The 13,449-nt window shown below is 33.6% G+C and overlaps 1 pseudogene; it reads left to right on the forward strand.

Annotated features, from left to right (window-relative positions):
• Positions 1 to 6,123: 6,123 nt before the first annotated feature.
• On the forward strand, positions 6,124 to 8,588 carry LOC136379016 (ras-related protein Rap-1b-like protein; annotated as a pseudogene).
• Positions 8,589 to 13,449: the final 4,861 nt, after the last annotated feature.

A 13,449-nucleotide genomic window follows, 5' to 3' on the forward strand; every position in this document is an offset into this window, starting at 1 on the left:
AAAACAAGAACCTCACCCCAAGGTGACCTTTCCTCCCTTAGTACTACACTGGTCATGGAGTTTTTGACCCCCAACCTTTTTTTTTTTTTTTTTTTTTTACAGGGACAGAGAGAAAGAGAGAGGAATAGACAGGGACAGACAGGTAAGAATGGAGAGAGATGAGATGCATCAATCATCAGTTTTTCGTTACGACACCTTAGTTGTTCATTGATTGCTTTCTCATACGTGCCTTGACCATGGGCCTTCAGCAGACCGAGTAACCCCTTGCTTGAGCCAGCGACCTTGGGTCCAAGCTGGTGAGCTTTTTGCTCAAGCCAGATGAGCCTGTGCTGAAGCTGGAGACCCAGGTCCTCCGCATCCCAGTCTGAGGCTCTATCCACTGCGCCACCACCTGGTCAGGCAACCCCCAACCTTTCCTATCATTGGTTATGTGTATCAAACACTCCCCTGACCTTTCCTCCCCTAGCATGTCACTAGTCATGTGATAGACCCCTTTAAAAGAGGAACAAAGGGGCCAGAGAATAGCTTCATATGACCTCCACACAGTCCCTTGCATGACCACTCCCTTAAGCATTATCCTCAGGACATTGAAGTTCTAGCCCACATCAAACAATCTTAGGAATAAAGCCTCGGGTCTATTGACTACAGAGACAGAGTACTGTATTGGTCAAACTTGAGATAATATCTAGCTGTGCTTCAGCTGTTTCAGTTCTAGGCCCAGAAAACCAGCAAGGCCGGACAGAGTTGACATCAGGACTGGCTGCAATGACAAATGACCCCCCTGCCCTGGCAATGACCAATTAGTAGAGTCCATGACCCTGAAAGGACACTCCAGGAACACTGGTGATATTCCATTGAGATCATCCCCTAAGATCCCTGCCTTTAAAAAGGGCATAACAACCCTCAGGAGTGAGGACTCAGTGCTCTCTCTCTTTCTCCCTCTGTCTCTCTCTCTCTCTCTCTCTCTGGAGAACACCTGAGAGTGTTTCTAAAAAGAAAACCCTTTTCTTCCCCCATGCACATATATCCTTGGTTTCTTCCTCATAAGCTCCTAGGGCACTTATTCTGCATCTAGAACTTATTTTCTGAGCCCACACAACCCAGCTGGCTCACTCTCTCCACTGCTTAGTTCTTCTATCTCTCTGACTTTCTAAATAAACTTTTGCTTGTATTTGACTCTTGTATCTGAACTCTTTCTTAGCCAGAACTCAAAGACCAATATTGCTCAACCAGGTCTACTCATCAGTAACATTAATTTTGCTGCCAACACTTTCGCAGAGCAAAAATTTTAATTTGATGAAGTCCAATTTATCAGTTTTTTATTTTGTGACTTCTGTCTTTGTTGTTAAATGGGACCAAAGTTTTACCACCTTCAGATTGCCTCTTAGGTATTGATTTTAAGTTGGTTATTGAGAAGCAAAAGATTCAGAAAGAACCTTTTTCACACTCTGCCACTTTCCTGCCTAAAAGATTCAGATACAAAAACTTACTTCAGAAAGGGAACCTTAACATAATCCCCTTACCATTGGGCAGAAAGACTTGAAGCTTAAATTAAATACCCTGATGACCCACTGTTTTCTGGGTTGTCTAACCAAAATATACCTGCTATTTGTGTTTGACTGTTCCTCAGTTACCTGCAAATTATCCATTTACATATTTATTTATTTATTTATTTATTTATTTTTAGTGAGAAAGCGGGGAGGGGAGAGAGACAGAGACAGACAGACAGGAAGGGAGAGAGATGAGAAGCATCAGCTCATAGTTGTGGCATCTTAGTTGCTCATTGATCGCTTTCTCATATGTGCCTTGAAAATTCAAACTCCCCAATAGCATTCAGTTGCTGCCCTCTTCATGGTTTCTGCCAACCCCACAGAGGAGAGTGGCATTATTACCCTTACGTGGTGATGAGTGTTATGTCTTTACACTAGGCTGAGAAAAAAGAAATAACTGTACTCTTTTTTATTCCTTCAGTGAAATACAAATAAAAACCATGAACATTATATAAAAACCAAGCTTAGAAAACTGAAAAGTTGCAGATGGGAATGACAAGGTGGTTAGTTCCCTGGTTTTCTTTTTGCCTAATATACTCCAGACTGGGAGTTAAGAAGCTGGTAATCTGAAAATATCAATAGATGCAGACAAAGCATGTCACATCTAAAACCTATTCTCCCTAGCCGAAGGACCAGGAAAGGATTAGCCTAGCTGGTAACATCAAAAACTTTTAGACAATCCTGCTCTACTCCACAAAAACATGACAAAGAAACAAAAAATAACAAACAAAACAAAGGTGGGACCCATGCTACTAAATGCCAAGAGGGGACCTAGCCTTTCATTCTCAGAAAGCTGGAGGAAGGCCCTGGCCGGTTGGCTCAGCGGTGGAGTTTCAGCCTGGAGTGCGGAGGACCCGGGTTCGATTCCCGGCCAGAGCACATAGGAGAAGCGCCCATTTGCTTCTCCACCCCCCCCCCCTTCCTCTCTGTCTCTCTCTTCCCCTCCCGCAGCCAAGGCTCCATTGGAGCAAAGATGGCCCGGGCGCTGGGATGGCTCCTTGCCCTCTGCCCCAGGCGCTAGAGTGGCTCTGGTCGCTAGAGCGGCAGAGCGACGCCCCGGAGGGGCAGAGCATCGCCCCCTGGTGGGCAGAGCATCGCCCCTGGTGGGCGTGCCAGGTAGATCCCGGTCGGGCGCATGCGGGAGTCTGTCTGACTGTCTCTCCCTGTTTCCAGCTTCAGAAAAAAAAGAAAAAAAAAAAAAAAAAAAAAAAAAGAAAGAAAGCTGGAGGAGAATCTTACAATCACCTCCATGCTACCATTCCCTAACTCCTCAATTCCAACCTCTCCTGTGTCAGTGAAGATCACCATTTGGAAGGAGAGGTCCCTCTTTTTCCATACTGAAAAATAATTTTATTTTGAAAAGTATATAAAATGCCTTAATTAAATAGAATGTAAACTTATAAAATTTAAAACATGATTTCTGACCTTTCTGGAACATAAGTTATAAGACCAAAAATGATGCATAGCACTATTGGAAATTTTAGAAAGTATATATAGTAGCTCTTTAGGAAAAAAAGATTTATTTCTTCTAAATCAAACATTATTTATAATGTGTTTTGTGAGATAGTATTATAATAATAACATTACTCTGCAAAACAACGTGGACTGTGAATTATTTAAGTAAATTTAGGAGAAGCAAATATACATTTTGCTCTACCCTGTTTTAACAAATGCAATATTTTGATCAGAGTTACCTGACCTTTTGCTGTGGTATTTTCAACTTCCTTTGTACTTCTAAGAAACAAGAAATAAAAAGGTTGGAAAAAACAGATTTTGAAATGGTCTGTACATTTCTGATTGATCTCAAATTTTGTGAGCCAAGGTGTCAGCTATCCATCTTTCTCCTAAGATCAGCACATGTCTAACTCATGACAGCTTTAATTTTACTACTGTGAATTCAAAAATATACTTTTGAATGCTATTCATTTTTGTAGGACACATTCTTAGCAAGAAAGGAGCATATTTTAAAATTAAATGACATTCATGGTCCAGCATAATGATTTCTTTCAAATATAATAATGTCTTATAGGAATATCTGTGCAATGGACTGAAATTATTTGAACTATGGACATAACACATATTCATTTGTATGTTCCTCCTTAGTTATAAACTTTTAATCATCTTAGTCAAAACATGTAAAAATTTTATGTGTGGCATGAAAATTATACTTTTTAAACCAGAATATTTTTATATCATTTAATTAAAAGATATTGATTTATTTTTCCTAAATTTCAATATTACTAACAATGACTAAATAAGTTAATAATATATGAAGTGGATCTATACAAAGTTAAGATTTCTGCTTCTTTAATGTTCAGATTAATTTCCCAGTTTATATAAATTACCGGTTTTAAAATATTGTTTTTTTAATCTAATTATTTTTAGCATCTAATAAGCAACACTAGATGCAAAAATGACAATGGTGGATTTTCTGATATATATTATTGTTGTGTTTTAATACATATTTTAAAAGAAATATTTATAGAAATCAATTCATATGTAAATAAAACTATATTTTTCCAGAGCACAAATACCATTTTTCTATAAATTAACAAAAGTGAAATTATAAAAGCCTCTATGAGTACACATATTATGAGCAATTTATGCCCAGTATATAAGGATCATTTGGAGAAAATAAATATATGCATTTTGGTATATTACTGACCTATAGGCCAACAATAAAATAGACTGGGCATCGATTTACAAATATTTTTAAGGTGTTCATGCACTGAACTAATATGTTGCTGTTGTCATAAATACAAATTTGATAATGGTTTAAAATTTTTTAAGAATCATACTTTATATAATGGCCAAGAAACTTTTAAATTCATTAGCCATTTGGGTGATACAGAAGACTAAAAGAGTACTTTACTTCAAGAAAGACATGCATATTTTCATAATTAATAATACCTATAATCACCAACTAAATTAAGCTTAAAATATTTACCAAAAATAAACTGTAACAAATATTTCAGGTTTAACTATTTCTTCCCTAAGAAATGTCAGTTTGTAATTTGAAATTAAGAAAAAAATATAGATGAACCTAGTTTACCTCTAATTATGTAACAGCTCTTTAAATGGTTTCTTACCTTAGATACCTATGTTTGACTACAAATGCATATATGTGCAAATTCACATGTATATAAAGTGATTCTCTCATTTAAAAAATGTTTTGAAAATAAAGTTGAATGCTCTAAGTCAAGTTTGCAGGGTAAGTTGTACATTATTTTCATTGTTTAGTTATTTACTTATTTATTTTTTAATAAATATTAATATAGTGCTGTGTCCAGTACTATTCAAAGGCTATACAATATGTTAGTTCATTTCATCTTTGCAACAACCCTGTGAGGTATCATAATTACCTCCATTATAAAGATGAAGAAATTGAAATAGAGAGAAAGTTAGTAACTTGTCCAAGATCACACAGCTAATAATACGTGAGCTGGTGTTTAAAACTAAATATTTTGTTTCCAGGGCTCATGTTCATAACAACCCTATGCCACTTTAACAAAACAAATATTATGACTTTTTATGTTACACATGAATAACATGGGTATGTACATAAATGAATTTTATTTAAGATCACAATAATTCTGGATAGTGAAGGAGTCATCCTACCAAAAATAATTGTCTTACTGTTTTGTTTTGATTATTTGACTATTGTCAATCTTTCCTACCAGAAGCAAGGACTACATTTATCTGTACATATGACTGTATGCTTAGTATATAATGAAATTATATAAGCAAGCAAACAAAAAAGATAACCATTTAATAAATGAAGATAATACTGTCTATAAGGCATGCCACACATAATACTTTTGAGATTGGATAGAGTAGTAGTTCTGTATTTTAAAGTATCAATTTAGGACATTAAAAAATGTTAAGTGTTCTAACAAAAACATTACTTTAAATGTTTAAATAATTTTTAAGGTAGTAATAAGTTTGGAATGACAGACTTAGTCATCCTTCATAAGAACTATATGTTCACATGTGCAACATTTTCTTAGAAGGCAAGTGGGTGAAAGGAGATTCATTTGTTACTGGAGGTGGAGTGGGTGGAGGTATCTAATGAAAGAGCATTATGAGCAAAACCTGTTCACTTCATATGTAATTAACCTTCTTGTGCCACCTGCATTATAAATGTGATGGAATTATTATCCTGCCCTAAGATATCTAAATATCTACTCAGGTTTTCTCTGCTAAATAACTAAAAATGGTAAGAGATGACATTTACTTTAACTGTTCATTATGGAATTTTTTTCTGAAATCTGTTAAATACAAACTGTTAAATGCTTGGTATTTTATGAGAGGTGTTGAACCTAATTATACCAAATGTCGTCATTTTGTTTATTAAAAATTTTTCAAAATTGTTCAGCACAAAAAGATGAATACACAAATTGTTATGATATTATAATATTCTATTAACTGAAAATAATTTTATAAGGCAAATTGGATTAACAATAAACTTAGTTTATATTTATAATCAATTTTAGTTATTATGGATAATTTGGAAATTTAGAATCCTATTGGAAGTACTTTTATGCACCATTTTGTAAGTTATCTGGTTTAAGGGATGGTTATGGTAAGTACTGTCTATTAAATTAGGAATGGACATACTGTTGTACATTTTCAGCTGAGTGTGATACATCTCAAGTTAAACATGCAATGTAATGTGCTTCTTAAAATAAATTTTCTGGTACTTTAAATGTAAAATATAAAATAATTTATATTGATATGCCTTTGTATTTATCAATATTTTCAGAGAGGATTACACAAATATAAAGTTATTTCAGATCTTAAAATTAATGTTAAAACACATTTTAAACACTTTTTAAAAATAAGTACTGTGTTAAATATTCATTTATTGTTACAATTTGGGGAAATAATTTGTTTTGACTTTAATGATATATCTGTGTTAATGTAGATATATGTATCTATATCAAATTATAAATTATTTCTATGTTACAATTCATTTTCATCTATCTATCTACTTAATTTATAAAATTTACCCATTATTTATATTAGTATCTCCTCTTATATAAGGCTTAAGTTTAAAAAGATGTGCAGCATATTTTCAAACAAAATTTTAGAATATAGTTCTATATGTTATTGTAAATATATGAAACACAAAATTTATGGGGTAGATGAAAATGAAAAAGTATACACAGTAAAGTAGAGATTTGCATCTCAGAAGTATATAATTGGTATGTTGCTGAGAATTAGAACAGTTGATTTGTAAACAAAAATTCGAGCATTAATCATTAATCTTATATCCAGAGCATATTAAAGAAATTCATCAATATTGTAAAGAACGTTTAAGTATTTAAGTCTCTTCATACGTTTCCTAGCTAGCTCTTTGAGTTTCTTTACTTCCACCCTAAACAGTAAAAGATTCTAAATTAGTCTAAAATTAAATTAAACAAAGTACAAATTGTGCTCTTCTAAAGGCAGCAGCATAAATTATATAATGCTATTATCAAGATAATATATTTTACAAATGAATAAATTTCCTCTTTTTTATGAGAAATTTCTACATTTTGTTATATACACACTCATATTAGACACTGCATGTCTAATATGAATGCAATTACATTCTGAATCTTACAGGGTTTAAGAAAATATCTATTGGGAAGTCAGGTTTGTAAACCTGCCCAGGGTCAGCAGTGCAGGACTGCCTTTCAGCAAGGACCAGTGACCTGGAGGGAGCATGAGATGCTGGACACCACTGGCTGGGGGGAGCTGGCGACAGAGTGAGACGTCCAGGGGGTCCTCAGGTTAAGACACAGCTCTGTTCCTATGACAGTGACATAACCCAAATTTTGGTATAAGTCAAACACTATCTAACCTAAGTCACTTACCTATCCTAACACAGTTTTAAAATCATAATCTAGAACATAAAAACACAACTAAGCCACAGAAAAAGGAAAAGAACATCAATGTGCTGTACGATGTACTATATATAATAAGAGAAAAAATGACCCAAAAAATGAGTGTAAAAAGATTTCTTACCTTTATTCCTGTGGTTGGCTTGCACACTGAAAGGGGTATTGCAAGGTGGGAGAGAGTGACCTATTGGGAGGAGGAAGCTGGAGAGGCAGGAGAACTTGCAGAAGGTGCTGGAGATACCGGGTCAGGTGAATCAGGATTGCCTAAGGAACATGCAGGAGACAGTGGAGATGACTCTACCTGTACTACAGGTGTTTCATTTTGAGAAGCAGCTGCTATAGAGGGTATAGGATGTATTTCAGGCCTCTCTAACTTCTTAAAGAATTGTTCTGGGGTAGTCCTGAGGTTAATGATTTCTTCTCTTCTAAAATCTGCCTATAGAATTGCAAAGTGTCCATAACAGCCAAAACACTCACTTCTCAATTTTTTTTAAAGTTTTTATGGTATTGAGCATCATAAACTCGAAACATTATATGTCAAGACTGTCGTAACCCAAGGACCCTTGTACTAGCTTTTGCCAAATTTGTGCCAGGCATGAGTATAAGATAGTTGTTCCTGGCTCACGAGACTTTGGAAAATCTGCTCTGACTATAGTACTTTTTGAAGGAGTTTTTGTTGGAAAACATCATCTTGTAATAGAAAATCCTGATAGAAAGCAAGTTGAAATAGATGCACAACAGTGTATGCTTAAAATCCGATGCTGCAGGAATGGTGAAACTTATAGCAATGCGGGATGGACATGAAAAATGGACAAGGCTTTGCATTAATGTATTCTGTCACAGCACAGTCCATGTTTAATGATTTACAAGATCTCAGAGAACAGAATCTTTGAGTTAGAAACACTGATGATGTTCCTATATTCTGCTTGAAAATAAGTGTGACTTGGGAGATGAAAGAGTTGTAGGAAAGGAACATTGTTAAGATCTAGCAAGACAATGGAACAACCTTGCATTCTTAGAATCTTCTGAAGAATCAAAATTAAATGTTAAAGAGATCTTTTATGACCCAGTGTGGCAAATTAACAGAAAAACTCCAGTGTCTGGAAAGGCCCTCAAAAAGTCATCATGTCAGCTTTCTATTAAATGCATGTAACTCTGAGCCAGGTCTGAAGAACCGTTGTCCAATTCAACAGCAGCAGCATTTCAACTTTATTAAACCTACCATCATCTTTTTTTAAAAAGACTTTATTTATTTCAATTTTTTAGAGGGGGGGGGGAGAGGGAGAGAGAGAGAGAGAAGGAAGAGAAGCAGGAAGCATCAACTCCCATATGTGCCTTGACCAGGCAAGCCCTGGGTTTTGAACCTGTGACCTCAGCATTCCAGGTCGATGCTTTATCCCACTGCACCACCACAGGTCAGGCTAAACCTATCAACATCTTAAATGGACTTTCTGTGGTGGTCCTTTTAAGAGGCAAAACTACTACATTAGTTTTCACAGTCTAATTACATTCCAGTATCAAAAGAGAGAGATTTACTTATATAATAGTCTTAGAGTATGCAGTTGGTAAAATGAGAGGCTACAATCCAGTATCACTGCTCAGAGACATTTTCACCCACCAAGGTTGTACATGTATAAAAATGGTGCTCTGTACACTTTATCATGCCCCATACGTTGTATTGGAGAGTACAATAATGCAAGTACTAAAAGCAACACTATTTTAGCATAATAAATGATAGCCCAAAGAGCTCCTATGTAGACTACTCCAGGTAACTTTGCTTCATAGATACTTGTAGCTTATTGTAATGTTTGAAAATCAAAGTCATTACCATTGTATTGTACAAATAGTGCTTTTATTAACACAGCTATATAAGATTTTTAATTTTTAAATAAGCTGTGGAGGCCCTGGCCAGTTGGCTCAGTGACAGAGCACTGACCCTGCTCATGGAAATCTCAGGTTTGATTCCAGGTCAGGCCACACAGGAGAGGCGGCCATCTGCTTCTCCACGCCTCCTTCTCCTCATCTGTCTATCAGTCTCTTTCTTTCTTTCTTTCTTTCTTTCTTTCTTTCTTTCTTTCTTTCTTTCTTTCTTTCTTTCTTTCTTTCTTTCTTTCTTTCTTTCTTTCTTTCTCTCTCTCTCTCTCTCTCTCTCTCTCTCTCTCTCTCTCTCTCTCTTTGTCTCTCTCTGACTCTCTCTCTTACCCCTCCCACAGTCATTGCTCCAGCAGTCAGCCCAGATGGCCTGGATGAGCCTCCACCTCAGGCATGCTAAAATAGTTCCGTTGCGAACATGGCCCCAGATGGACAGCGTATCAGCCCCAGATGAAGTTGTGGGATGAATTCCGGTTGGGTCTCATGCAGCAGTCTGTCTCTGTATCTCCCCTCTTCTCACTTAAAAACACACACACACACACACACACACACACACACACACACACACAAAACTGTGTACACAGTAATCTTTTCTTTAAAATAGTATAGTCCTTTCAGTATAATGTCTTTGATTAAAGATGTCTTTAATATCTGTTAGGAAGGAAATGTCCAGATTTTTCAAATGTTTTAATTAACATTTCTTTTTCTGTTTACATAGGGACTGTTTATAGTTGTATGTACACTGGGGGTCTACAACAATAATGTATATTTTTAAACAATTTTTAAATGATTTAACGTTATCTGTAAATTACTTTTGGACTTCTGCAGCTGTAGATCCTCACCTTGCTTGCTCTTGCATAAGTGTATTTACAATACCAAATATATAGGTTTAGTATGTTTGCTTTTCAGTGATTGTTTTACATGTGTAACATTTTGGTTGAGATGTTAAATGAATGTGTATGTGGAAAGTCATTTTAATCATGTGTAATTTGTCACAAGGCCTAAGATGCAATAACTATTGCTGTTTTCTTTCACAATGCCTTGTCACTTTGCATGCATTAACATTTGCGATTAAAGATTGTGTGTCTATCAAAAAGGCAATCGCAGTTTTTAAAATGACCAAGCTAATTTTAAAACTACTTAAAGGCAGCCAAATATAAACTAAAAGCTTAATTAAAGTGGTACACTTTTGTATAACTTAGCAGTTCAATCAATTTGGGTTGCCTAAATAAATAAATAAATAAGTAAGTAAGTAAAATAAAGAAGAAAAAGGAAAGAAAATATCTGATGAAGAATCTTTATATTACTACAGTTGTGCTCCTTGAAAAAATCACAATGAGATAAACTAAAGCATTCATGTGATTTAAGCCTTCATTTGTATTACAGACATATGGGCATAGTCAGTTCTCTAGCAGGTTCTTGCTGTTATTGGCTTCTTAAAACCTATAATAAAGGTGGTTATAAGATGTGTTTGAAAAGGCACTACTTATACCCCAGTCCTGTGTACTTTTATCAAAACTGACCTATACTTTGGGCCCATATAAATGAGATGTTTCTCACAGTTTGATAAGATTTTTATGGACATTCTGTTGTTATGTAAACTTCCAACTTGTGGTTTTGGTTTCTTATGCAGAGCTTACCCTTTGATATGATTACAGATCGTATGTTCCATTTTTTTATAAACACAAGATATAACTACCCATTCCCAACTTTGTCTTCTAATCTTGGAAGTTTTTAATTTAAAACATAGGTAATAAAGAATGTTTTCGTAAATCAGGAAAATAATTATCTCATCATAAAATTTTGAAATGAGTTAATCAAGTAAAAAAGACATCTTGAGTTTATTTTAAAAGATAGTACAAATAGGTAAACCGTGAAAAATGAGCCATCAACTGTACTTCAGTATTGTTCATTTGTTGTTATTGTAATTATATTTGTTTAAGGCAGTCATAAAAATAAAACTCAAATATTGTTGACTCATTTTATTTTAATCAACAAAGTTAATTGCATCTTCTATTAACTAAATTATTAATCTTTTAACACTATATTGCTTTTAAGAGTATTTGAATCAACTTATCATGGGTCTAAAAATAGAATTTATGTAAAGTCCATTAATGATATATGTCAATAATCACAAATCATTCAATAGTACATAGATTTACAGCCCTATTTTAAACCTAGACTTTAAGAATGTCTTAAACCATAGCTTTTCTTTTGTAAAATTATACATTTATTCATGTTAAGCTTTTTACAAGTTAAAAGGTTTTAATGTTTATTTTTATTTGGATTTTAAGATTAATTGTTGTTTTATTTAAAATAATAAAAACAAAATAATACAGCTGTCTAACTGCTAAAGATCTATTAGAAGGACATCAAGGTGAACATGGAATTATAGGAATATTATATGTTAATTTATGATCCTTAAGGCACATCAGTCTATTGAAGCATTATTGCTGTAAAATATCTGGAAGTTACTGTAACTATGAACATGAGAAGGAAATGAAGTCTAGATATAATTGTAGCTCTTTTATGGCATTGACACAAGATGTCATATGGCACCTCAAAATATTACATTCCAAGATTGTTAAATACATTTGGTTTTACATGGTGAAACTTTGACTCATTTAATTGTGGTGAATCTCATACATATAAAAACAATTACTTACTTAGAATAAGATTTAAAACAAACTTCAAAGGCTGTTCACCTTGTTTAAATTTGTTGGTGATAGTGATTGGTGGGATGATCTCAAATAATAAAGTCAAAATTAAATAATTTTTAAATCTCTATAATTATTTGCTTATAATATTACTATAATGTCCATGATTATTTTCTATGATTATGGGGGCTTACTCTGCATGATTACAAGTTTTATATTTTCTTATATATTCATCAATGTTAATTCTGATGTCTTATTATTTGACTTATTGACATTTGATATATAATATGCTCTGAACTGTGGAGAATATAAAAGAAGTAAAACCATGACTCCTTGTGAAAATGACAATTTTATTAGAAGAAAGTCTGATTTTCATATGTGTATATATACTAATATTTGTATCTATTTATGCCAAAAACATAACAAATAGAATATTGCCAAAAAGTTATATAGAATACTTACAACATTCTGAAAAATAGTTAATATTACAGTTTAAAAATTGGATGGTATGACATGGACCTATTTAAAAAAAAAAAAAAGAATCTTAGAATGTGTATGACTTTATTTCCCAAAGCAAAATAATGCAAATTTTAAGTAATAATTAAAACTTAAACAAAAAGAATATGCTACTTGCACATAACATTGAATGTTTAGAATCATAAATTAACTTTTAATTTCCAAAGTGTTAATTAACTTCTCGTGGTACCTATTATGTACCTCAAAAGTACTTGTATGTTCATTTTTTGGTGATGATCATGGTTGGGATTAGGCTCACTGAAGTTACTACTCTATAATACATAATGACTTGATAGAATAAAAATTAAAATAATACTTATTAACACATTGACACATTGTGAAGTGCCTAACTAACACCAAAGGATGCTACAAATGGTGAGCATCTGTATGATACATATTAAGCTTCCTCAGGTTGATGCTTTCTTGCTTGATATTACTCAGAAACACTTAAAGTTATGACATCTGCTTTATAACAGTTTGCAAAACTAAACACAAACACATACTTTATTGGCATAATCTGTTGTAATGAAGCACAAATAAATTAGAAATTTTCGCAATCTCAAATTGGGAAGGAAATAGCAATTACATTTTATATGTCATCATTTAGTTTTATATGTATGTTAGATATACATATATATCTGAACATGCTTTAATATAAAGTCTATTTTTTAATAGAAATAATTATACTATTCATTACAATTCAGGAAAATTAAATATAGGAGGAGTTTTGAGATCTATACAAAAATACTTTCTGGCCTCTGAAAGGAAGAAAGTATATATATATCCAGATTTCATGTTTGTTTGACCCAAAGTTGAAATGTTGAACTTCATGTCTGTACTGTAATGAAACTATCTATTTTTCTGACCTTAAGTCCATAATCCCCTATATCTTCTATAGGCTTCTGAAAACAATGAATAAGAGGCACACATTAAGTGATTCCCCACATAGCCTCTTCTAATGTATGTATT

The sequence above is a fragment of the Saccopteryx leptura genome, chromosome 7, assembly GCF_036850995.1.
Source record: "Saccopteryx leptura isolate mSacLep1 chromosome 7, mSacLep1_pri_phased_curated, whole genome shotgun sequence".
In the NCBI taxonomy this organism is placed as follows: Eukaryota; Metazoa; Chordata; class Mammalia; order Chiroptera; family Emballonuridae; genus Saccopteryx; species Saccopteryx leptura.